The sequence below is a fragment of the Equus quagga genome, chromosome 10, assembly GCF_021613505.1.
Source record: "Equus quagga isolate Etosha38 chromosome 10, UCLA_HA_Equagga_1.0, whole genome shotgun sequence".
NCBI lineage: Eukaryota > Metazoa > Chordata > Mammalia > Perissodactyla > Equidae > Equus > Equus quagga.
This window is the reverse complement of record NC_060276.1, coordinates 120,492,149-120,519,413: the sequence shown is the minus strand read 5'-3', so window position 1 is coordinate 120,519,413 and position 27,265 is coordinate 120,492,149.

Genomic DNA, 27,265 nt, shown 5'->3' with positions numbered 1-27,265 from the left:
CCTACTAATGGACATTGAGATTGCCTACAATATTTTGTTATTGTATTTACTCAAAGCTCTAATAAACAACAAGTTAAATGACAGAATTAGATTTCTCACTGGTCGCTTTCAGTAATTAGTTGCCTTTTTATGGTGCTAATTAAATGTTAAATTCCAATTGCTCATTTCCAGTATATGGGAAAAAAACTGACTATTTATATTAACCTTTGTCATGAGACTTTGCTACAATCTCTTATTAGTTCTAGAAGTTTTTTTGTTGTTGATTCTTTGGGATTTTCTGCATCTACCAGCTGTGAAAGAAAAATGGCAGTTTTACTCTTCTTTTCCACTCTGAGTGATGTTTATTTCCTTTTCTTGTCTTATTGCATAAGCTAGGACCTCCAGTATGATGTTGTATAGGAGTGGTGAGAGAGGGCATCCTTGCCTTGTTCCTGATCTTACAAAGAAAGCATCCAGTTTCCTAGAATCAAGTATGATGCTACCTGTAGGTTTTCTGTAGATGTTCTTCATGAACTTGAGGAAGTATCACTCTTTTCTTAGTTTGCTTAGAGTTTTTACCATGAATCAGTGCTGAATTTTATCAAATTCTTTTTCTGCATCAATTTATATAATCATAGGACTTTTTTCTTCTTAAGCCTGTTGATTACATAAATTGATTTTTAAATGTTGAGAAAGGCTTGCATACACTATACATCTTGCTTTGTCATTTTGTATATTTATTTTTAGACATTACAATCTATTTGCCAACATTTATATCGAGGATTTTTGCATCTGTATTTATGAGAGACATTGGCCTGTAGTTTCCTTTCTTATAATGTCTTTATCTGGTTTTAGAATTAAGGTGATACTGGCCTCATAGAATGAGTTAGGAAGTGTTCTCTCTGCTTCCATTTTGAAGAAGAGATTTAGAAATTTGGTCTTCCTTGTTATGGGCTGAATTGTGTACTCCAAACTTCACTTGTTAAAGTTCCAAGCCCCAGAACCTCAGAATGTGATGTTTTTTTTGGAGATAGGGTCTTTAAAGAGATGATTAAGTTAAATTGAGGTCGTTAGGGTGGGCCTTGATTCAATATGACTGGTGTCCTTATAAGAAGAGGAGATGAGGACACAGACACAGAGAGAAGACCATGTGAGGATACAGGGAGCAGACAGCTGTCTGCAAACCAAGGAGAGAGAACTCAGAAGGAACCAGCTCTGCCAACACCTTGGTCTTGGACTTCTAGCCTCCAGAATTATAAGAAAATACATTTCTGTTGTTTTAACCACCCAGTCCATGGCCTTTTGTTATGGCAGCCTTTGCAAACGAGTACGTGTTTATCTCTCAAATGTTTGGTAGAATACTGTAGTGAAACCATGTGGCCTGGTACATTTTTAAAAGTCATCAATTATTGATTCAACGTCTTTAATAGATAGAGGCTATTCAAATTACTTATTTCTCCTTGTATGAGTTTTGGTAATTTGTGCCTTTCAGGGAATTGGTCCTTTCCATCTAAATTATCAATTTGTGGGCAGAGAGTTATTCATAATATTCTTTTATTATATTGCCATTTCCATGGGATCATTAATGATGACCTTCCTTCATTTGTGTTATTAGTAAATTGTGTCTTCTCTCTTTTTTGTTTGGTTAGCCTATCTAGAGGTTTATCAATTTTATTGATCTTTTCAAATAACCTGGTTTTTGTTTTTTTTATTTTTCTTTGTGGGTTTTCTGTTTTTTAATTTATTGATTTCTGCTCTAATTTATAGTATTGTTTTTCTTTGATATGCTTTAGATTTAAATTCATCTTTCTACATTTTCTTAAGGCAAACACTTAGGTTATTTATTTTAGATATTTCTAAAACATACCTTTAATGATTTAAAATTCCCTTTAAGAATAGCTTGCACTGCACTCCACCTGTTTCAATAAGCTATATGTTTTCCATGTGTTGTCCAGGAGTGTGTTGTTTCATTTCCAGCTCTTTGGGGATTCTTCATCTATCTTTCTGTTATTGATTTCTAATTTACTTCCACTGTGGGCTGAGAACATATTTTGTATCATTTCTATTCTTTCAAATTTGGTAAGTTGTGTTTTATCACCCAGAACGTGTTCTATCTTGGTATATATTCCATGTGAACTTTTGAAGAATGTGTCTTCTGCATTGTTGGATGGAGTATCCCATAAATGCCAATTAGAACAAGTTGATTAATAGTGTTGTTCATTTCAACTATGTCCTTACTGATTTTTTGCCTGCTGGGTCTATCCGTTACTGAAGGAGGTAAGTTGAAGTCTGCAACTAGAAGAGTGGATTTTTCTATTTCTCATTTCAGTTCTATGTTTTACTGCATTTATTTTTATGGTCTGGTGTTTGGCAGATACACATTTAGAATTGGTGTGTCTTCATGGGGAACTGTCCCCTTTAACATTATGTAGTGTATGTTTTTATCCTTGATCATTTTCCTTTTTCTAAAGTGTGATTTGTTTGAAATTAATATATCTACTCAAGATTTCTTTTGATTAATGTTAGCATGGTATATCTTTCTCCACACCTTTATTTTAACCGGTCTGTGATTTTATATTTAAAATGTATTTCCTTTAGACAACACATATGTGTCCTCTTAAAAAAATTAAATACACTGTTATAATCTGTCTTTTAATCACTGTACTTACAACATTAACAATGTAACAAAACATTGTACTTATTGGTATAGTTGGATTAGTAGGTAACATATTTGTAGCCATTGTATTTGTTCTTCGTTTATTTTCCTCATTTTCAACCCCTTCTATTTTTATTCAAGCATTTTAAATAATTCCATTTTGTCTCATCTCTGAGCATATGAATTATACTTTAGTATTTGCCTGAGCATTATCAATATACATTTTTATCTATATGAATACCGCTGTACTGCTTCGTGAGTCCTGCAGATACCTTGTAATATAGATAGACTGGGCTGACCACTTTAGCAGAGCTAAAGTTTTAACATTGATAAAGTCCAGTTTATGAACTGCTTCTTTTATGGGTGCTTTTGGTGTCAACTTTGCCTAGCTCTAGATCCTGAAGATTTTCTCTAATTTTTTTTCTGAAGAACTTACAGATTTATGTTTTACATTTAAGTTGATGATATTAATTAGCAACCTCTCATTTCCCCCTCTTTCCAGCCCTTGGCAACCGCCATTCTATTCTTTGCTTCTCTGAGTTCGACTCTTTTGGATACTTATAGAAGTGGAGTCAAACAGTGCTTGTTGTTCTCTTACTTAGCATAATGTCCTCCATGTTGTCTTTTAAAAATTTTTTTTTAATAGCAGCTCCATAGTATTTTCTTTTTCTTTTTCCCCTTTTTTTTAAAGACTGGCACCTGAGCTAACATCTGTTACCAACCTTCTTTTTTTCTTCTTCTTCTTCCTCTTCTTCTTCTTCTTCGCCTCAAAGCCCCCCACTACATAGTTGTATATTCTGGTTGTAGGCCCTTCTGGTTGTGCTATGTGGGATGCCACCTCAGCATAGCCTGATGAGTGGTATCATGTCCACGCACAGGATCTGAACCAGCAAAACCCTGCTCCGCCAAAGTGGAGCACGCGAACTTAATCACTGGGCCATGGGGCCAGCCCCCATGTTGTCTTATATTGCAGGAGTTCCTCCTTTTTAAGGCTGAGTAACATTTCATTGTATGTATAAACCACATTTTCTTTTTCTAGTCATCTGTTGATGGTGTTGATGTTTTTAGGACATCTTGCTATTCTCTCCATTATTTTTCATGCATTACATTAAATTTTAAATTATATTTAAATTTTATACACATATATATAAATTTTCTGTATAATTTTGCTTATACATGTCTTTTACAAGTGGCACACATCTGAATATAATTTGTTACTCCAGATAGGGATACTCTAAACATAAAAAAATATTGATTACAGACAGAAGACTGCATGAAAATTAAAAACATCTGTTCATGAAAAGACAATGTTAAGTAAGTGAAACGACAAGCTGTTTTGTATTGACAGTAGAAATTAAAAGCACATCTAACTGACAAAAACTGGCTGCAAAGTGTGTAAAGAAAGCAACAAGATTTTCATCTAATACATTTTTGATGTAGGTACCTACTCTAAAATCACAATTATTACTTTTGTCTTTATAAAAATTGTACAAAATCTGTATAATGTATTTTAAAGTTACTTTTTATAACAATACTTAGCTGTTACTGAGTAAATAGTCACTATTTGCTTTTTAGCCAATATATTTTTAGAGTTAATTTTTATAAGAATACTTAACTTAGTTGTTACTGAGGAGAGAGTCATTCTTTGCTTTGGCCACCTGGTCAGCAGACTCCTAACACTGCCACAGCCACAGCGGGGGAGGACTTCATCATTTCTATCCTGACAGTTTGCCTAAATTAATGCTTTTCAATTAAATTATCTCACTGATTCAATAACACTTAAGAAACAATGTCTATATTGTAGGCATTTTCCTAGCTGTTAAGGATACATCAGAGGGGAAAAAAATGACAAAGACATCTGCATTTATGGAAATTATTTTCTAGCTAGTGGACACAGACAGTGTAATAAGTACATTATCTAGTATTCTAGAAGATGATGAGAGCTACAGAAAAATAAGGAAGATGGAGCAGGGTATGAGTGGTCTGCCATGTGAGAGTCAGGTGTTGGATTGTAAATAGGATTATCAGGGCAGGCCTCTTTGAAAATGTGCTATTTGAGCAGAGACTTTAGAAGAGGTGAGAAAGTTGAGTATGGTTCTATGCAGGGGGAGGAGCTGATATTTCAGGGAAAAGGATTAGTTCAGGCAATGCCCAGAGGTGCAAATCCTCCAGGCACTTAAGCATAGCTTGGAGGTCAGTGTGGTTGGACTGGAGTGGCTGGTAGAAGTGCAGTTCACAGACAAAAGGGGCCAGATGATGTCAGACTATAGTCATTGAGAGGACTTGGGTTGTTACTCTAAACAAAAAGTGAGTCATTGCAGCATCCTGAGAGAGGAAGAACTCATATGGCCTGTGCTGCCCCAAGAGTAAGAAGGTGTGGTTTATACACAATGAAATACTACTCAGCCATAAAACAGATGGAGTCATGCCATTTGTGACAACATGGATGGACCTTCAGGCTGGTATGCTAAGTGAGATAAGTTAGAGGGAGAAAGACAAGTACCCTATGATTTCACTTATAAGTGGAAGACAAGAAACAACACCAATAAACATACATATAGATACAGAGGCTAGATTGTTGGTTACCAGAGGGGAAGCGGGGAGGGAGGGGGGCAAAAAGGGTGATTAGGCACGTGTGTGTGGGGATGGATATAATTAGTCTTTGGGTGGTGAACATGATGTAATCTACACAGAAATTGAAATATAATGATGTACACCTGAAATTTATGTAATGTTATAAACCATTGTTACCTCAAAAGAAAGAAAGAAAGAAAGGATAACCTGGCTACTGTGTTTAGAACAAGAAGATGAAAGAGTGAAGAGAGAGGCCAGTTAGGTTGTTGAATCAAACAAGCAGGAACCGATGGATGGTTCTGCCAAAGTAAAGCAAGAGAGGTTCCCTACTCAATCCACACCTTTAGGATGGGATAAGAGGATGCAGTGTACAAAAGAAAAAGAAATGAACCAGGATCCCAAGGATTTTGGCTGAACAACTGAAATAACGGAAACAGAGTCTGTTTGAAGGTGAGATAGAGTTTGGTTTCAGATGTGCTGAGTGTAGGATTCCACTGGGGAATCCAGTGGAGATATGGAGGTGACAGTGGGGCATGGAGCCTGAGGTTGAGAAGAGAGTTCTAAGCTAGAAATACAACTGTGAGAGAAATTAGTGTGCAAATACTATTTAAAGACATGATACTTAGTGAAGTCACTAAGTAAGGGAAGATAAACAGAAAGAGAGGAGGAGAAAATCAACAAGAAAACAGAATAAGAAGAATATAGTGTCTTGGACATTATACGTATCTGTTTTGTTCACTGATAATTGGACACCTACAGGAGTGTTTTGGTACAGACTGGCACTCCACAAATACCTGTTGAATCAATGTGAAAAAGACAAATTTGACACTGGTAATTAATAAGGGTATAGCGATGGACACAGTTGTTCTCCTTAAGATTCAGTCACGTGGAATAAGAAATTACTCTGTGTTTTATGTTGGTAGTTTAGTGAAATAAGAATCAGGAAGCAAACGTCAAGGTTAAAAGGCATCTGCAAGTGTGTCAAATGCATTTGAATTTTATTTTATTCTTTTGTCTCCAATGAATGCAAAAAAGAGCTCTCTTATCTTGTAAATTTAAGGAAGGAGATGCTTTGCTTTCATTCGCGATAGGATTCTTCATGAGAGACTGGACTGTTCTTGAAGGTCATCAGCCTTGTAGTTGAGCCAAAGTAAAAATGCCGTGACAACCAAGGACAACTTGCAGCTCTCTATGCTGAATAAACAGCATTCTTGAGAAATGCTGTCTTCAGATTTCAGAACTCTGAGACAGAAGCAATATAGCAATGATATAATTTCCAGTCAGGAACTTTGCATTCACGCAGCCACTAAAGGTTGCCAGTCTCATGTTAGAATGTATATGGGCAGTCACAAAAAAGAGAGAGATCATAAATTATTCCTATTACTGCTCACGAGTAAATGTGCCTAAGAGATAGGAAATCAAGTAGCCAAAGATTAAGAGTACAAAACCTTGTAGCGAGAAAGAAGGTGGGGATTAAAATGCAGGTCTCCTCATTCAGCACGCCGCTTGTCACAACTTTATATTCATAATGAAACTTTGTTGCAGAGGAAAGGAATGGATGGTAACATTTATTGCAGAATAAGCCAGCAAGGAAAAATTCTCTTCTTGCACTTCAAGAAAAAAAGAAAGAAAGAGAGGGAGAGAGAGAAAGAGAGCAGAGAATGCAAGCCAGAGAAGGAGGAACAAATTCTCCACTTGGTTGCACACACATGATTTCTGAAGAATTATTGAAGTATGCAAAATCTTCATATGGTAGAAAAAGTAGATTGATTCCAAATTGATTACAAATTTAAATGTTGGCAACATTTATAAATAAAACCATTTAGCTGCTTGATTAAATTGGGGATTATCTAAACTCTGCATGAAATTGATTCAAAGTACAAAATGATATAAACCATTGATCTCTGGTTCAATTATACCCATGATCAAAAGATTGCCATCACCAAATCCACAAAGCCAGATGTTTGTTGGGCTAAGACTCTGAAAATACTAATGAAGAAAACCTCCTGATGAAGTAAAATTCTTTCAAAACAAAGGAAAATAAAAATTTTACTCAAAAAATATAGCTAGCTTTAGCCGGGTACCAAACCTCACTATGTGTCACAAAATTTGTGTGAAAATATTATTTGTCAAGAATGATGTGAAAAACCTAGAAAAAGTGCTCTCCACATGACATAAATTGTATTTTAATATTATTAATCATGTGACCAAGAAGGTATTGTCCTGGGACTATTAAACTTTAATAGGACGAAATAGAATCTTCAAATATATTACACACTAATGCCAACATTTTAGTGCACCTGAAGTGTGTGCAGGAAATAAATACAATTGAAATGTCATTTCCAATTATCTCTGTCTATTAATTAAGACTTTTTTTAAGATTCTCTCTTCTGCATCACTGCCTTTCCAAAATTTTCTCAAACATAATTTTTGGTGCATTATGCTACTTTAAAAGCAAAATTTGATATAAAGGCAAGTTAATTAAAGAGTTGGCTTTGTTATATGCATAGTTTGATAAATACTTCACATAAAATAGGGCATTCAGAAATATATCCCAAAGTAAAAATAAGTTAATATATGACAAAGGACTCCTTAAGATTTGAATGTTTTTAATGGCAAATGAGTAATCACCAAGGGAAAAATGTTGTTCCTACCAACTCTCTCTCTCTATTGATTGTTAGATAGATTCTATGGATCAAATAGTTCAAATTAAAAAGGAAAATAATACGACACTAGGAAAAACTTGCAAAAATTTTGGTTCAATAATTTCAGAGTGATAAATGTTTTCATAGTACTGAACTAGATTACTTTTAAAAGATTAATATATTAGACTACATTTTATGCATTGCATGGGAAAATATGATAAGGAAAATCAAAAGATAAAAGGAAAAGTAATTAAAGACTAACTTTTTAATATATAAAATAAACATAAAAGTATTTTTATATATACATATATAAATTAATAAGAAAAATCCAATAGAAAAAAATGGAAAATATGCATAAATAGATCATTCACAAATATTCTATTTAATTTATAAAAATATATTAATCTTATACATGTTAAGAGAAATATAAATTAAAACATTCACTCATTAGAGCAGAGAAGGTGACAAATTTAATGACACTCCCCAAATTGATAAGTGGCTGAAGAAAAACTCTCATATATAATCGGTGAGAATGTAAATCATTGTAACAACTTTGAGAATGATGTTGCAATACCCATCACAGTTAAAAATACATGTGTATTTTGATCCAGTAATTCCAGTTATAGAGTTGGTTTTAGTCAGGATTTTGTAGCATGATAGTGGAGCCGAGCCTTGCTTCCCTCAGGATGATTCCTGGAAGCTATGCCCAGTACCTGCCACCGCCGCCCCGTTGGCTGGGATGAGGTCCAGATGGGTATGCCTAGCTTCTTGGGGATCTGAGCAGGTGAAGATTTTTATCTGGACCTAATGCCTTTCCAAGCAAAATTGGTATCACATAATGTTTTCTTATTTAGATATATGAAAAGAGCAAAGAGAAGGACAGTAGGTATTGTGTAAATAAGTGCATGTATGAACACACACATATATATGTATACTCAATGCATTAATATATGAGAAGACACTTGGTAAAGTGAAAAGAAAATCTCATTCCAACCTAAGTAATCATGTTATTCAAGAAAACAAAATGTTTTCTTTATTTATTTTGCTGCAAAACTTACTTCAAATGTCAATTAAAATAAAATTCAGTATGTCCCAAAGTTTAAACTAAAAACAAAATTTCTTTACACATCAAGTTTATCCAGACAAGGTGATTAGCACAAGACGCAGAACCTGTCTGAAAGGAAAACCATTTTAATTGGTGTGTAATAAACATTACAAGCACTCCCAAGTGGAAACACCTAGATTAAGTCGAGCCATACTGATTAATCAGGGTCTGGAGCTGAATGTTGACTCTGCATCATTTCTTTCTTGTCTTCCATTTCACATTTGCTGGGTTTTGGCATGGCTGACTCTCCCCTCAAATCAAAGTGGATATACCATGTGGAAACCAGGAGTAAAACCTAGTGTTACCTTTATAGACACAGTGGAAATGTCCACACCGTGGTTCTGGTTTTTATGTATAAAAATTGCTCTTTAATGGCTGAATGACTCTACCCTTTCTGAACTCTCTAAACCTTATTTACACCTGGATATGGATAAAGTTTTGCTGTCACAGAGAATGCAACAGCTGGGGAGATCATATTTCACTTCTCTTCTCTTCTCATTTTCCATCTCCAGCTGGGAAAGTTCAAGGAGCTAACAAGCTCTAAGAACATAAAGGTAATGTTTGGCGCTAGGGGGACCATCATGACTACAAAATTAGAGGTGTCTCTAATTAGAGGTTGGTGGAATGAATAACAGCATCAGAATCAGGTTGAAATGATGGGTCTACCGATCTTTCACTGTGTAAACTTGAATACATTCATCTCTCTGAGACCTACTTCCCTAGTCTTTGAAGTGAGGAGAATTCTGGTATGAGAAGTATTTATAAGGATCAAGCAAGAAATTGTAAAGAATCTAGACTCAAGTCTGACATATGGTATGGGATCAATAAGCAATGATTACTTTTCTTTGAAGACAAATGCTAAAATAAGATGGGCAGAAAGTTCCACAGGAGGGAGGACGATAGTGTAGGTAACTTCAGGAGGCAGGACAGAAGTGCTCATGGAGCTTACTGGAGTCATGAGTTCCCTACAGCAAAGGGATGGAGTGGGTACTGGAGCAGAGGAAGAGGGCAAGATTTGGTGAATCGTGAGGAGGTGATGTAGTCGGAGAACTGGTGATTAGGGTGTAGACTCAAGGCATACTGTCACTCAAGTTTAAAGAACTTTGTAAGGCAAGAGTAAGCAGTGATATGTCGTGGGGGCTGGTTAAAGATAACCTAAAGCATGAGGCTTGGTTTTGTTTTGTTTCAGAGCAAGATAAATTCTTGGAGACACATTGAGTGATGAAGTTGAGGTTGAAGAGAACATAGTTAATGATAGCAGTTTAGCCATTTGTTATGGGTTGAATTGTGTCCCTCAAAAAGATAGGTGAGTCTTCACCTCTAGTGCCTGTGAGTGTGAACTTCTTTGGAAATAGGGTCTTTTCAGATGTAATTAACATATAAATTAAGATGAGGTCCTACAGGAGTAGGTGGGCCCTAATCCAACATGACTGGTGTCCTTGTAAGAAGAGGAGACACAGAAACAGACACACCAAGAGGAGAGGCCATGTGAAGACACAGACTCAGAGGGGAAGGCCATGTGACGATGGAAGCAGAGATGGGAGGGAAGTGGACATAAGCCAAGGATGGCCAGCAGCCACCAGAAGCTGGAAGAGACAGGAAAGATTCTCCCCCAGAGCCTCCAAAGGGAGCACAGCCCTGCTCACACCACGAGTTTGGACTTCTGGCCCCCAGACCTGTGGGAGAATACATTTCTGTTGCATAAGCCATACAGTTTGTAGTATTTTGATCTGGCACCTATAGGAAATCAATACAGATTGTAATGACATTTGAGGCCAACCCAAGGGAATGGACAAAATGAGCATAATCTGTGTGTGAACAGAGAACCAGGGATGGACTTGATGAATAATCGCAAGTTACAATCTGAATCTGAGAGAACAGAAGACGAGATGGCTGACACTGAAGTCTCTCCTACAATGACTGGTTGGATGATGACTTTAATCCGGTTAGTGAATACTGTGGGAAGAGAAGTTTTGGAGGAAAAAATGAGTACATTGTAGATTACACATTTGAGCTGTCTGCAGGGAAATTAGGAAGAGAAATCCAATAAGTAACCAAGAAAACAGAAAGGAAACATCAAAGAACCCTGAGATTAAGCAAGCAAAATGGTACAAAGAAGACCATGACCTAAGAAACCAAAAAGAAGGGATGTCCATGAGAAAGGGGTGATCCAGAGTCCCAAATGCACGAGGTATCTGTTTTGCAAGACTTACATCTGGTAGCCAGACCATGCAAGTCTCATCCTAGGTTGCCATTCTGATAAGAAGCCGAATCAGGAAAAGAACTTAGACTGTCTTACTCCCAATCCAGGTGTGGAGGTCAGTTCAAACCTAAACTGACTGCCAGTGCCGAACTCTGTAAGGTCACAACGTTTCTAACCAATAGGAGCTTTAGAAAGCATGGTTTCTCCTATAGTTGATCATTTAGCCATAGAGAGTTTGGAACTTCCTCTCATGGTGAAAATTCTAGACCCTCCTCGTGCACTTGGACGTCCCCTGGAGAGGCTACTTTCTAAGGATGTTTTCATTTAAGTCCACACGTTACTGAGCAGGCAGAAAGAAGAGGAACGGCTATTTATTACCAACTATTTTCCATGCTTGGAGTTAGGGGGTCTATTACATCATTGATCAGAGCTGCAGGTGAGACTGTTTCTTCAGTTTTCCATTCAAGGAAGCAGGTGATGTGATTTTTCAAGGCCACAAAATTGCAGTCGGCCCATGTAGTCTTTGAAACCAAGCTTGTTTCTCTGTAAACCCTGAGCCCACTCTATTTCTCATTCTGCTGCATTCCTAGATGACATCTAGCGACTTCGTGTGTTTTCTGGATTCCTGTCAAGGTAAAGTTGCTATGGGGTGCAAAAGCACTTTCCGTGAAATCATTGTGATATATTTAGCTCTCCTTTTGGATATTTTTAAGAAGGAACAAAGTGCATGCTGCCTCTTCCTGATCTGTAGCGTGATGAGTTAACGTCCTGCTTTTTGACAACTGTCCAACTCTCTAACTCGTCTGCTGCTTATATCTGGTAGACTTTGTTCTATCAGGTATCCTTTGACTTTTAAGAGTCTTGAATTAGCCTGCAAAGGAGCAATACCACTTGTTTTCTTGTGAGTGCCACAGATAATATAAACCAGACCCCATGAATAATGCATGAGCTCTGATTTCACATCAGGGTTATTTCTGGCACTGAGTGTCTGCAAATAGCATATTAGAGCAGGCACTTTTTTTAAATGATGATTGAATGATGAAAATAATGAACAGGCATTCAGCCTTGGAGACTCCTGGCTTCAATGTAATGTGTATACATCTAATACTTTTAAAAATGTAGACTTGAGAAGGCTTAGCAGTTTGACAGAGAGATCCCTGGCTCTCTCCTTTATGTGTGTTTTGTCTTTAAATAAGATGCGTGGATCTCTTATTTTTTCATTTTATTTGTATTTATTTTTTTACTATGATAACTGGTTCATAGCATTATATAAATTTCAGGTGTACATCATTATATTTTGATCTCTGTGTAGATTACATCATCTTCACCACCCAAAGACCAATTATAATCCATCACCACACACATGTGCTTAAGCACCCCTTTCACCCTCCTCTCTTCCTGCTTCCCCTCTGGTAACCACCAATCCAATCTAAGTCTCTATGTGATTGTCGTCGTTTTTATCTTCTACTTATGATTGACTTTCTCCCTTTGACTTATTTCACTTAGCATGATTCCCTCAAAGTCCACCCACGTCACAAATGGCCGGAATTCATCATTTCTTATGGCTGAGTCGTATTCCATTGTGTGTAAATACCACATCTTCTTTATCCATTCATCCCTTGATGGGCAGCTAGGTCGTTTCCAAGTCTTGGCTATTGTGAATAATGCTGCAATGAACATAAGGGTGCATGTATCTTTTTTTTTTCTTCTTTTTTTTTAAAGATTGGCACCTGGGCTAACATCTGTTGCCAATCTTCCTCTTTTTTTTTTTCCTCCCCAAAGCCCCAGTACATAGTTGTATGTCCTGGTTGTAAGTCCTTCTGGTTCCTCCATGTGGGATGCTGCCACAGCATGGCTGGATGAGCCATGTGTAGGTCCATGCACAGGATCTCAACTGGCAAACCCCAGGCCACCGAAGGGGAGCCAGTGAACTTAACTGCTACACCACCAGGCCTGCCCCTTGCTTTGACTTTTGATGAAATACTCCCTCCTCCAATGCTTTAACATGTGATCGGAGCTGGAACTGGATTTCAGAGGTGTCATTTGCCTCTCCCAAGACTCTTTCATTCAGAAATATTTATCGTCTGTTCACTTCCAGGAACTAAATCAAGCCCCAGGGAACACGAATGAGTCTGAATTCTTTCCCTGCAAGAGTTTGTAAACCTGTAGGAATTGAGGAAGCACACATGGTATTTTTTAGAGAGTGGCATTTCTCAAGTATTGATGAGGTGTTGATCGAATCCAGTGGTAAAGGAAAGCAGAGGACGTAAACTGGAGAAGCTATGAGACAAGAATCCACAGTATCTGTACCGAGATAGATACGGATATGAAACGAGGGAAGTGTCTCTTCTGAGGTTTCAGGTTGGACTCCAGAATGGGTTAGGAAAGCTTATTAAAATAGAAAGTCCTGGAGGAAGAGAAGGCTTTGGAGGAAATGATTCTTGTTTTAGGAATATTAATTTGAGGTGCTTTTAATCATTTGAGTGAGTTCAAAATCATTTGGTCTGGAGTGCAAGAAAGGAGTCAAGGATGGAAATAGGGACTGACGGGTTAGCTATAACATTGGTTTCCTAGGGCTGCAGTGGCAGATTGCCATAAACTGGGTGGATTACAACAACAGAAATTTATTCTCTCCCAGTTCTGGAGACCAGAAGTCTGAACTCAAGGTGTCACAGGGTCACACTCTGCGGGACACTCTAGGGGAGGGTCCTTCCTGACTCTTCCAGTTTTTAGGGGCTCCAGAAGTCCCTTGGTTTATGGCCACATCACTCAAACATCTGCCTCTATCTTCACTTTGTCTTAGCTTCTGTGTCTGTGCCTCCTCTTCTTATAAGAAGAGCAGTCATCAGATTTAGGGCCTACGATAAATCCAAAATGAATTCTTCTCAAGATCCTTAATTAATTACCTCTGCACAGACCCTAAATCCAAATAAGATCCCATTCTGAGGTTCCAAGCAGACATGGATTTAGGGGGACACTATTCAACCCTGTAAAGCTACAGAGAGACAATATTGAAGCAGGCAGAGCTGACTGACTGGAGGCAAAGATAGAGTGCCTACAGAGTTGGGCCATAAAAGATGCCTGGAGAACATGTGTGTTGATGGGAACATCAATATGAATAACGCTCAAAGAAGACAGGCGTACCCGTCGTGTGGTAGGAGGAAATCAGGGGAGAGATGTTTCAGAAGCTCAGAAAGGAGACGGACTCATACACATGAGGAAGCGTCCCCAGAGGAGGGAATGGGGAGCCAGTGTTTAACGGGTATAGAGTTTCAGTTTTACAGGATAGAAAGAGTTCTGGGGATGGATGATTGTGATGGTTGCACAGCATTCTGAATGTATTTAATACCACTGAAGTATATGCTTAAAGATGGTTAAGATGGTACATTTTATGTGTGTTTTGCCACGATCAAAAAAATAAATAAAACAAGCTGAGGACAAGGTTTTCTAAGCTTCAACGTGCCCTGGGTCTTCATCGTCTCCCGTCACACAAGCTTCCATGGCTCAGGGAGTGTTCTGAGTCACAGCACCTGCCTCAATGCGGAATTACTCCTTCAGTCTAGTATCAACCAAGAGGATTTAACGCTTGGTTTAGGCTGTTGTGTATCTTACTAATAGCACTGAGTTGTGGTAATTTTTTTTTTTTTTTTGAGGAAGATTAGCCCTGAGCTAACGTCTGCCTCCAAACCTCCTCTTTTTGATGAGGAAGACTGGCCCTGAGCTAACATCTGTGCCCATCTTCCTCTATTTTATATGTGGGACGCCTGCCACAGCATGGCTTGACAAGTGGTGCATAGGTCTGCACCCAGGATCCGAACCCGTGAACCCTGGGCTGCCAAAGCGGAACTTGCGAACTTAATTGCTGCACCACCAGGCCGGCCCTGAGTTGTGGTAACTTTTAAATAGCTTACCAAAAAAATGATTTAAACAAGCAGGACAGAGAGTGGACTGATGGTTTAGAGACAGAAAGAGTAGAAGGAAAGAAAATAAAATTGTCAATGACATTTTAAAGTTAAACTAATTTCTCCAAGATTTGGTAAGGGAAAAATAAAGACTAGAAATTAATGAGCTATACACAAATATAACAAGAGTAATTTCAGATTGTAATCATTTGTCATCTGCCATTGAAGGAAAAGCAAGATTTTACTCATTTATCTAAAACCTTAATAAATTCTTAGGTTTATCTTCAAGAATCCATTTGGGGGATGTCTGCTTTAAACTTCTTTTCCGGATAAAAGTTTAGGAAAGCAAGCTTGGTGATGAACTCATTGTTAGATGGACAATTCTATTTAAAACATAATCAAAATGAAAATGAAGAATTATTAAATTTTCAAAAATTTAATTCTTACCACATGCTTTCTGTTGATTTCCATTGGGTATTCTGTAAATTCTGCCCAGCTATTGAGCCAGACCATCTGTATTATCTCGTAATTGATCTCCCGGGGACCTTACATATGTAGTCAGTTTAATGTAGTTCACTCAGTGAGACTTGATTTATCATCTGGGTGTACATTTCTAATGAGAAAGTGCAGGTCATTTTTAGACAATCTAAAAGACATACCTCATTAGAGAGATATGAAGAAAGAATGGCAATGGTTAATCTAATGTAGGTATAAATTAGCTACAATAATCACTTTTTTATTAAATATATTCAAAGTGAAAGGGCCAGTGTCCATTCAGGTATAGAGGACATAATTTCTAATGAAATAAATTACCATATTTATTAAACCAATTTAGTTTCCTGATGCATGAATGCTAGGATAAGAAGTTATTTGATATTAGAAACAGAGGGGAAGGATAGATGCTACAAAGAAAGATAAAATGGAATCATTACTTTTTAACATGTGCAGATTTGGAAATGAACTACTAAGTAGAAATGAGTAGATAAAGTGCATGCCTTTAAGATGAGGCCAAGTTCTCTCAGAGCCCATCATGGATGTTCTTAATTGTGGTACCCAATTAATTACATTTAATTTTATCTATACTTGTTGGTGTTTAAGGGGTCACTTGTGCATCTGACAGAGTTATGAGTTTAATTCCTGATCTGTCTTCTCTTTTTATAAAACAAATTAAGCATTATCTAATCAAAATACTCAAACAAAAATACACCAGGCCCTTTGAACAATAAGAAGTGAATAATCTTGGAAAATATAAAATGATCATCTGTAAAATGATCCATTTTTTTAATTTGACTCAATGATTTTAATAAAAGTAATATATAGAAAAGTGATAATCATGATTATAATTATTTAAAGATAAAAAGAAAAACAATGCCATTCATGATAATACAGAATGTACCATTCATAGAAATATGTTCATCAGGAAATACATATGATTTAAATAGACGGAAAAGGAAAATGCAAAACTACTCATTTATAGAGAGAGACTGGAAAAGGCTATTTGGATGAGCAGCAGGCCCGTTTCTAGTCTTCAAGTAAAATACATGTTTCTGTTGGATGCTGATGCTTTCTGGGCGGAAGGCCATTCCTCATGCCTTTGCCTCATCTGTTGGTCATTTACAAAAGCTCGGAACTAGTGCTATACATAAAGTTGCCCTGTGACCACGCAATTCTGCCCCAAGAGAATTAAGTATCAACTCAAAAAGCTTGTGCATGCATGTTCATAGCAGCATTATTCATAATGGCTGAAAAGTTAAACAACCACCTGTCCATCAATCAACAGACGAATGGATAAACAAAAGATGGCCTAGTCATACAATGGAATATCATACAGCTGTAAACGAGCAGTCCTGATGCATATCATAACATGGATGAACCTTGAAAACATTATGCTAAGTGAATAAATAGTCACAAGACCACATAATATATGATGCTGTTTATAAGAAATATATAAAAGAGGGAAATCCATAGCGACAGAAAGTGGTTGCCAGGGGCCAGGAGGAGGGTGAATGGAAAGTGACTGCTTACGAGTATGGAGTTTCTTTTTGGGGTGAGGAAAAATGTCCTGGAGCTAGGTAGCGGTGCTATATTCATACTTTGTGAATATAGTAAAAGCTACTGAATTGTGTATTGTAAAATAGTGAATTTTATAGTATGTGAATCAAATCTCAATTAAAACAGCACAATAATAGAATAGATTGCAGTGAATTAGGTTGAACTGACCTTGTAAGGTCAGGAAAGTGGGGAAAACTACTAATTTATATTGGTATCAATAAGTAAAGAAAGTATATTTTAATCTCAAGAATACCTCATTAGAGAATGGTAAAACCCTCCACAACAAGCTAATAGATGTCTGAAAAATATGAATATTAATTTTAAGAAAAAAATGAAAATTATTGATAAAAGGTATGGCACAGAAGAAAAAGCAACATAGAACAGACAAGAAAATAACAAATAGTAATATAGCACATTTACTTCAAATATATTAGTAATTAACACTAAAGGTTAATGGTCCAAATATTCCAATTCTTCTTAAAAGTATTTTCAGACTAGATTAAGTAAATGTTCAAAATGAATATATAACACACATATATAATTTTGAATGGCTTTGTATATTTATATTACTCAGAATGAATATATGTATATATATATTGTTTAAAATAAATTATTCATAGAAGTCATGATCATCTACATAGAAAATTTAAAAGGATCTGTAGCTATACCATTAAAAATAATAAGTTCATTGAGCAAAGTCTCTGGATACAAAGCAACACGAAAACATCAATATCTGTATGCCAGAAAAGGAGATAAAAATAAACTTAATAATGAAACAATTTGTTAAAACATCAAAATATGAAATACTTGAAAATAAATATAATGACATAAACTAGCCATTTACACTCCAAACTGTAAAACATTATTGTGAGAAAATAAAAATCTTAGTTAACGGAGGGAACAGGGAGTCTTGTTCATGACTCAGGATGCCATTTCTTCCCAAATTTGTAGATTTAGCCCAATTGCTACAAAAATCTCAGCAGTTTATTAAATATGTATTGACAAATTGATTGTAAAACTCAGAATGGAAACATAAAGGAAAATGAATATCTAAGATATCTTGAAACTTGAGACCAGTACCAGAAGATATACACTACCAGACATCTCTAAGTTATTACAATTAAATGGTGTTTCATTGTCACAAATCTAAACTAATTGACCAGTGAAATAGAACACAGACAGTCTTGAAACACATCCAACGTATGCAATCACCCAGTCTGTGACAAATCTGACAGTAAAGTGCACTGAGGAATATGGTTTTTACCACAAATGGTGCTAGTTCAGTTGGACGTGCATGTGGGGAATATGCATCTCCACTACTATTTAACGTCATTTACATAAATTCATTCTAGGTGTATTGTATATACAAATGCACAATATAAAATAATGTTTTTAGGAGAAAACAAGAAATGTCTTCTTGATATTTCTTAGTCGACATTACTTAAATAGGACACAAACATGCTAACCATGAAATTAAATATTGATACATCACACTAGAATAAAATGCAGCTCTTACGTTTATCAGAGACACCATCACAAGAGTGAAAAAGGTGAAAAAAGCAAGCCACTAAAGAGGAAAATATAAGTTCAATAGATATGTCCAACAGAAGATCCTCTCTATCTATCTACCATCTATAATCTACCAGTCAACCTACATATTGTTCTATCTGTTTATCTATCTCTTATCTATCTCTCCATCTAGCCATCATCTAAGTGTCTGTCTGTCTATCCATCTATCTAGCCACCCATCATCTATCCATCCATTCATCCATCCATCCATCCATCCATAACTCCTATTAAAACTCCATGAAAAGACAGACATTCCAACATAAGTGTAGATACTCAAATGCCAACAAAAATATGAACAGGTTCTCGACACTATTGTCATGAAGATAATGGAATTAAAAAGAGTATGATGTTACTACACTCTTATGGAAAGACTAGGAATAAAATGACAGGAAATATCAAGTGTTAATGAGGCTGTAGATAAACTGGAACTTTCTTACACAACCAGTAGAAGTGTTATATGGTGCAGTCACTTTCGAAAACCTTTTGCTACATGTTAGGATTCCGCAACTCCACTCTTTAATATATACCCCTTAGAGATATGTACATGTATTTACCAGAAAGCATCCACAAGAACGTGCTTAGCAGCACTTGTTCAAAACAGCCCTATATCCAAATGAAGCAAGACACTGGAAACAATAGACATTACCATCAGTATTAGAATGAAAAAATAGTGGTAAATGCATATCCTAGAATTCCGTACATTATATCCAAATGCATAAAACAAAATGGGTGAATCTTCCAAACATAATGCAAGAATCCACTTAACAAAAAAGCAGATTTGGTAAGATTCCAACTTTATGAAATGTAAAAACAGTTAAAACAACACTTTAGAACTAAAACTCATGTCACACATTAGTGACTATCTAGTGGGTGAGGCTAGATGCAGAATAGAAGCATCCTGCTTGCAGAATTCTTTACAAGATTGCTGCCACCCAGTTTAACGATGAAAACGGAACTGCAGTGCTGTTTTAGAGAAGTGGCTCATGTAAGAGAGCCGTCTCCCTTCCTGCAGGAGCTGGTTGGGGGCAACGACTCTAGCCCTGCTTTAGCTGCATGCCTGCCAAAAGAGAAGCAACCATGCTGATCGTATCAATTACAGTCCAAAGTGAAGGGCGTGATTTCAAAGCTGAAAAAGAAGGTGTCTTGTTTGTCTCTGTGAGTATAACTGTGCAGGGTGCAGGGATGGCCACACAACGATATTACCCTATGTTTTCTTTTTCTGAAATACATCTTAGGGATTCTGAATCACTGTGTCTTCAAATACCCCTGGGACACCATTTCATTGTTCATGAATATTTCGTGATGTTGCACCATGGTGCCAAACAGAACACGAGGTGGAGATAGTCAGAGCTGTTGGATAGGCAGTGATATTGTGACCCAGGGGAGAGGGGAGGTGTTCTTTCTCTCTCTCTTTCTTTCTGCCTGTCTCTCAGTAGTAGAGTCACCTGCCTGGCAGACCAGCAGCCCCAGCCCGGAGAAAGATGGAGATGCAGCATCCCCTCGCTCCAGCTGGACTGTAATAGCTGCTCACTCCAAGCGCTCCCAGCGGGCGCTTGTGGAGGAGGTAATTTTGGAAGCTGAATTAACTGGATGAGGCCGCCAGACAACCATTTGGGGCACCGTCACAGTCATTTCCCATAAAATACCTTAATGGCCTGAAAAAGTTAATGCATGTCTCAAATTGCCTCTGTTAAAGGAGAGAACAACACACTGAAAGAATTCAGTTCAGTGCATGCCTCCCTTGCTTCTCCCACACAAACAACAGAAATATCATCATCCCCTGCTGTTTATGAAGGACCCCTGGCCAGCCGATGTGCAGCGCCCAAAGCTAATTAAATGGGCTCCAGTCCAGCTCAGGAACCATCAAGTGGGAATTTTAAAACCAAGTCTAGAAAGAAACTTGACAATGTCATCTATTGGAAAATGAAAAGATGTCTGGCCCCGAAGCCAGCTTCCTCCTCAAGCTTGTTTTCTCATCTCCCAAATGGAAATTAGGTTTCCATTCTGTTGTTATTCTGAAGATGAAATGAAATGATATATTCAAAAGGGCTTATCAAAGCGTGTGACACATAGTAGGAGTTTAATGAATATCTGCAACTCTTATTAATTCAGCAAGTATTTTTGAGTCCTTCCTAATGGCCACAACCTCTGCTGTCCATTTTGGAAGAGATCTCTGACACAGCATCTATTGCAGTGGTTCTGAAGCAGGAGCGATTCGACCATTTTTCTTGGTTACAACTCAGGGGGAGGGTTCTACTGGCATCTGGTGGGAAGAAGCGAGGGACGCGGCTAAACTTCCTACAGTGCACAAATGATTATTCTGTCCAAAATATTAACATGGCCACTGTTGAGAACCCTGATCTTACAGATGGCATTACACTCAGTCACTTTGGAGGCTGCTAAAACAGAGGGAGTAGAGAGAAGGACAGGAGAAGCGCATTGAAGTAGTTGGGAAATGTCCTTCTTCTCAAACTGATGCTTTGTGGCAGAATTAACCAAATATACGATGCCCTCTGAAACGATATTTTTACATGACGTGTTGAGACCAAGTTGATCTAGGGAAATAGTTTCAGTTTTCTTTCATCCCACCAGTTTCTGCAAAAGCTATGCAAAGCAAGTCAGAATTCTGTTTCCATGGACGCCAACCTCATGCTCGCTCATGAAAGGCTGAAGAGCTGGAAATATTTGCACACTGTTGCACTTACGGGTTTCAGAGCAAGAGTTTGATTAAATCACTGGGTGAATATTTTAGCAAGAGTGCATTTTACCGAAATCGATGCTCATCATGGTCATTGTGATTTTGCTATTTGAGGATGTTAATTTATGATTCAGCATTAATCTGGCAGACCACAAAAGTTAGCTTCTCAGTGTTATGGATTGAACTGTGTCCTCCAGAAAGATATGTTGAAATCCTAACCCCCAGTACTGTGAATGCGACCCAAGTTGAAACAAAGTCTTTGCAGATGTGGTGAGTTAAGATGAGGTCATCAGGGTGGGCTCTAAAGCAATATGACTGGTGTCCTTATAAAAAGGGGAAAGTTGGACACAGATCAGTGCACAGGGAAAATGTTAGGTGATGACTGAGGCAGAGATTGAATGAGGCAGCAGCCCCGCAAGGATGTGGAGGATTGCCTGCAGCCCCCAGGAGCTGGATGACAGGAGAAAAGATTCTACCCAGAGTCTCAGAGAGAGAACAGCCTCGCCGAAACTTAGATTTCAGACTCCTGGCCTCCAGAACTGTGAGAGAATAGAATACATTTCTGTTGTTTCAAGCTACCCAGAATATCATACTTCGCACTTGAAAAATAAATTTTTAATCGAAAAAGCCAGCACTGTTTCATGATCTTAATTTTATTAACAAATATGCATACCCAACTGAATTCTTTAAATAAATGTTAAATTTATACAGAAATTATGGCAAATACTTAGTTTTTAAATTCTGCCTTGCACTTAGATTTACTTCCAGCCATAGTAAATGTTTAATAAAACAAAAGAAGCTCAGGTTTTTTTTAAAACATAAGTGTATTGTGGAATAGTAATTTAAATCTATAATTTCAAGCAGGAGCATGGAGAGGCAAAACAGGAAGAGATTTGCTAACTGGTAATGCAATTTGCAAATATCTGCAAGTAAACAGAATCACGATAGGATCGTGTTGTCCCTACAGCATTGCATAATGAATTTAGGATTACAAAAATGTCAGTAATTATGCCCTAACCCCAAATACAAAATTTAAGGGTAAACGACATCAGGAAATCTAATGCAGACTAGAAACTCAGATGCTTCTTAGAATTTGAGATTTCTGTGAAAGTGCAAATAAGAACAATCCTTGAACAAGAAATGTTTGCATTCCTGTCTCTTGAGCAAGATTTAAACAATGAAGCATGAGAACACAGAATGATAGAAGCTTCCTGATTTCCAGAATCCCCTTGGCAGGTGAAGCCCAGATACACTGCTTGAGAGCCTCCACTCTGTTTTGGAAGCAAGTGTCAGCCAACCTGAAAAAAAATGTGTTTATAAAAGAATACCACTAAAACCTGTGTTGGGCCCTGCTCGGAGACATAAGCCATTCACTGTTCAAGGTGTGTTAAAACTCACTTATCTTACAGTTACTTGAAAGCAGAAGCTTAAGTGGTATTATTTAATTTATTATATGCATTTATTTATTTTCTCTATGTTTACAATGGTGATGTGGGTCTGAAAAAATTATTTATTTTCTCTATGTTTACAATGATGATGTGGGTCTGAAAAAAATGTAATACATCAGTGTTAACATAACTGGGAAACTTGATGCCATAATATGCAAGTTTTTAGTGAATATTTGCTTCGAACTGCTCAAAACACGTAATAAAATCTGAAGCATCTGCACACTGCAGTGAAACTTTGCTTATTCCATACGTAGCTTACCTTGGGGACTTAAGATTAGTGAGTCTGATTTTTTTATATATTTGATGATTATGTTGATAAAGTGGCCTATATAATGGCCCAAGATTAAACAGTCATCCAAATAAGTGGATTTCCTGACTTCCATATTCTGATGGTTGTAGAATTTGATTATGTCCTGTTTAATACTTAAAACACTTCTTGACCAGAGTAGGAAGTATTAAGAGGTCAGCAGAGTGATGCTAAATAATGACAAAGAAGGTCTCCATCTTACAAAGAGCCAGACAATTAGACATACAACCACAGATTTTGTGGAAACTACCTTTGATTACTCATAAATTAGTTTCAGCAAATGTATGATAAAGTGGTTGTGAGGGTTAATTTTGTGTGTCCCCACAATACTCAGATATTTGGTCAAATAGTAGTTTAGATGTTGCTGTGGAAGTATTTTTTAAAATGATATTAAAATTCAAATCAGTGGACTTTGAGTAAAGCAGATCACTCTTCATAATGTGAGTGGGCCTCATCCAACCAGGTGAGGTCTTTAAGAGAAAAAAGAATGAAGTCCAGAGAGGAAGCGGGAATTCTGCCTCCAGATGGGCTTCAGACTTGAACAGCAACATCAACTCTTCCCTGTGGCTCCAGCCTGCTAGGCTACCCTACAGATTCCAGAGATGCCAATCTCCACAGTCGCGTGAGCCAATTCCTTAGAATAAATCTCTCTCTCTGATATCTATCTATCCATCTCTATATGAGATAGCTATATATCAATATTCTGTTGGTTTTATTTCTCTGGAGAACCCTGACTAATACAGTGGTTCAAAGTCAAACTGATGGCATATGACTTTCTATATTTATGAAAGAGATTCCAGCAAAATTTCCTATATTGACAATGCTATTCTCCATAACTGACACAGAAATTGGCAGGCACATCCACTGTGCCAAACCCGTTTCCCCGAGGAAAATGTGCTACAGTGAAGTCACAGATGATTCTGCACTGTTTCATTACATTTAACTCTCTACATACAGCCTTGATTACAGTTGTCTACAAATATAATGCAGCCAATAATGTTCTTTAAATAACCAAAGTGCTGCTTTAAAGTAATGAGAATTTCAAGTTACTGTATTTATTTTTCCCGTATGGTGAGGCTGGCCTAAGGCATTTCATAATGTGCATTGAACAACAAACTCCTTTATCAATCAGAGGTTATTTAAATCTCACAGCCTCTTGAAACTTTGCAAGAAAGGGAAAAAGTGTGCGTGGGAGCTGTAGAGGGGAGGCAAGTGAAGCATATAAACTCGAGAAAACAGCGTCAGTATTCTGAGTTGGAAAATGTAAATCATGAATTCAAAGAGGTCAAACGGTTATGAAACTTACTGAAAAGTTTACATGAAAACTGTTCCAAGAGTCATGCATACCCTTAGGAGAATTTATTTTGAAGAATCACAATAAAACCCCCAATACTACATGAAGATAATTAACTGCTAATTGCTCTACACTGACATTCCAATAGTAATAATGAAAACTATTTTCATTAAAGTATAACTTACCACGATTTTTGTGCACACAAAGTTCAACCCCTTTAAATGTACAATGTGGGAGATTTTGGTAAATTGATGCAGTTATATGACAACCACAGTGTAGATAAAGAACATTTCCATTACTGCAGAAAGTTCCCTTGTGATCTTGTGTAGACAGCCCCTCCCTACCTAGCCTCTGACAACTATTGATCTGTTTTTGTTACCGTAGTTTATACCTGTTCTGGAATGTTGTAGAAATGGAATCATTGACGAAAATTTAAAATATTATGTTATCTCTGTGTCTAGCTTCTTTCACTTAGCATAAGGCCCTTGAGATTTATTCATATTGTTGTGTGTACCAATAGTTTACTTCTTGTTATTGCTGAGGATTCCTTTGTGTGGCTAGACCACCATGGGTTTATTGGTTCCCAGGTGATGGGGTCTTGGTTCTTTCCTAATTTGGGGGCTATTTTGCGTGAATCTGCTATGAAAAGTCACATATAGGTCTTAGTGTGGACATATTTTCATTTATCTGGAGTAAATAGGAAGCAATGTTGGATTAGGAATTGCAGGGTTGTGAGGTAAGTGTATTTGACTTTAAAAGAAATTGTTTTCCAAAGTGGTCCTACCATCATGCACTCACGGTATGAGAGTTCTACTTACTCCAAATTCTTCAAAACCTTTGTATTTTTGTTTTGATTTTAAATTCGTGCTAGCTGTGGGGCTAGTAGCACCCCATGGTTCTTTAAATTTGTTAGTTATGCTGAGCATATTCTTATGTACTTATTGATAGCTCATATCTTCATATGTATGTGTGTGTGTTTTGTTTCATTTTGTTTTGTTTGTGCTGAGGAATATTCGCCCTGAGCTAACATCTGTTGCCAATCTTCCTTTTTTTGTACGTGAGCTGCCTCCACAGCATGGCCACTGACAGAGGAGTGGCGTAGGTCCACGCCCAGGAACCAAACCCAGGCCGCCAAAGCAGAGCACGCTGAGCTTAGCCACTAGGCCACCAGGGCTGGCCCTGTATGTGTGTGTTTTGATGGAGTTCTGCTATGATTAAACTGGTCAGATAAATAAAATGACTCACATAGGACATAAATCTATCTATATCTATGTATCTACCTATTTATATACCTACCTATCTATCTATCCATCTATGTATCTATCTATCTTGATCACCTATCAATATCTATTATCTATGTATCTACCTATTTCTATCATTTCTATCTGTATCTATCTATCAATATATCTATCTCTATCATTTATCTATCATCTATCTCTATCATCTATCTTTTTATCTTTCAACTACCTATCTATCTACCGATCAATCTGTCTTTCATCATCTATCATCTATCTATCTATCTGGCTTTAATAAAGGTAACACCTATGGCACAACAGGAGAAAACAATCCCAAGCACACATAGAACAGTAATAAATACAGAAATGTCTGAAAACTCTTAGGCATGATCCATTCTCCACTGAGGTCAACTGTATATTACAGGTCATTTCTTTCTCTGCTTGGCATCTTTTTATCTTTGTACATCAGCAGTTTGACGATTTGTGTTTCAGTTTTCTTTTTTTAACCCTATTTAGAGTTTGTTGTTTCTTGAACCATTAATGCATGCCTTTCACAAAAGTTAAGAACTTTACTGCCGTCTCTGCTCCCTTCCCAGCATCTTTAATTAAATTTTGATATTTTCCTATGGATTCCCGATGTCCAGTTTATTTATGTTTTCAATCTTTGTGTTCTGTCTCTTGTTCAGATGGAGTATTTCTATCAGTCTGACTTCAAGTGTACCAACCCTCTTTCTTCTGCTGTCTCTAAGCTTCAGTGTTTTTCATAATTCTGTTATAGAAATGACATCCATCACCTCTGCCTTAGTGTGTTGATCAGACAGACCAACCCTAATACATTTACTGAAGGCATTTCACTAAGGCTTGACACAAAAGTACCAGGAGGCAGGGATCGTTGGGGGGCCTAACCTGGAGGTTTCCTGCACACGGTCTCTTTTTACATGTGTTAAGAGTTCAAGAGCATTAGGAAGTAGAGTAGGGCTCTTTCTCTTCAATTACGCCTGTTGGAACAGCACTAACATGATAGTAATTGCGTGCCAAGGATCAGTTGATTTATTCCAATCTCCACATAAGAGATTAGCACATTTCACAGCCTCAGCTCCTGAGATGATGAAGACGTTGAGGATGTCTATCAGCAAGTAGCATTTCCATGAAAAGAGTAAACATATAAATTAGAGAACTTGTGAATAAAGCCAATCATATGAAGTACTGATAGGACAGAATGGGTCCTCTTAGTTGAGACTCTCCTCTTCCTGCCCCACTTCAGAATTTTGAGTCACACCAGAAAGTAGTACTTACAGACACTGGTCGGAATTTGGGTCAAGCAAGGGAGCCTTACAACAGAAGCAGACAAGATTTCTAATCTCCTTATGAATTAACATCCTATTCATTTTATTAAAGCAGTAAAGACACAATTGCAAACAAAAAATGGTTGCAACTGACAATATACTGGGATCTTAAAAGCCATCAGTAAAGCTGAGTAGTACCGTTTTATTGTGCGCTCCCAAACAGATCTCAGAAGGGAGGTTAAAATCACACAAGGATAAAGAACATCACAAACATGAATTTTCTGATATTTCCACCCTTGTCTTCTGTGTTTG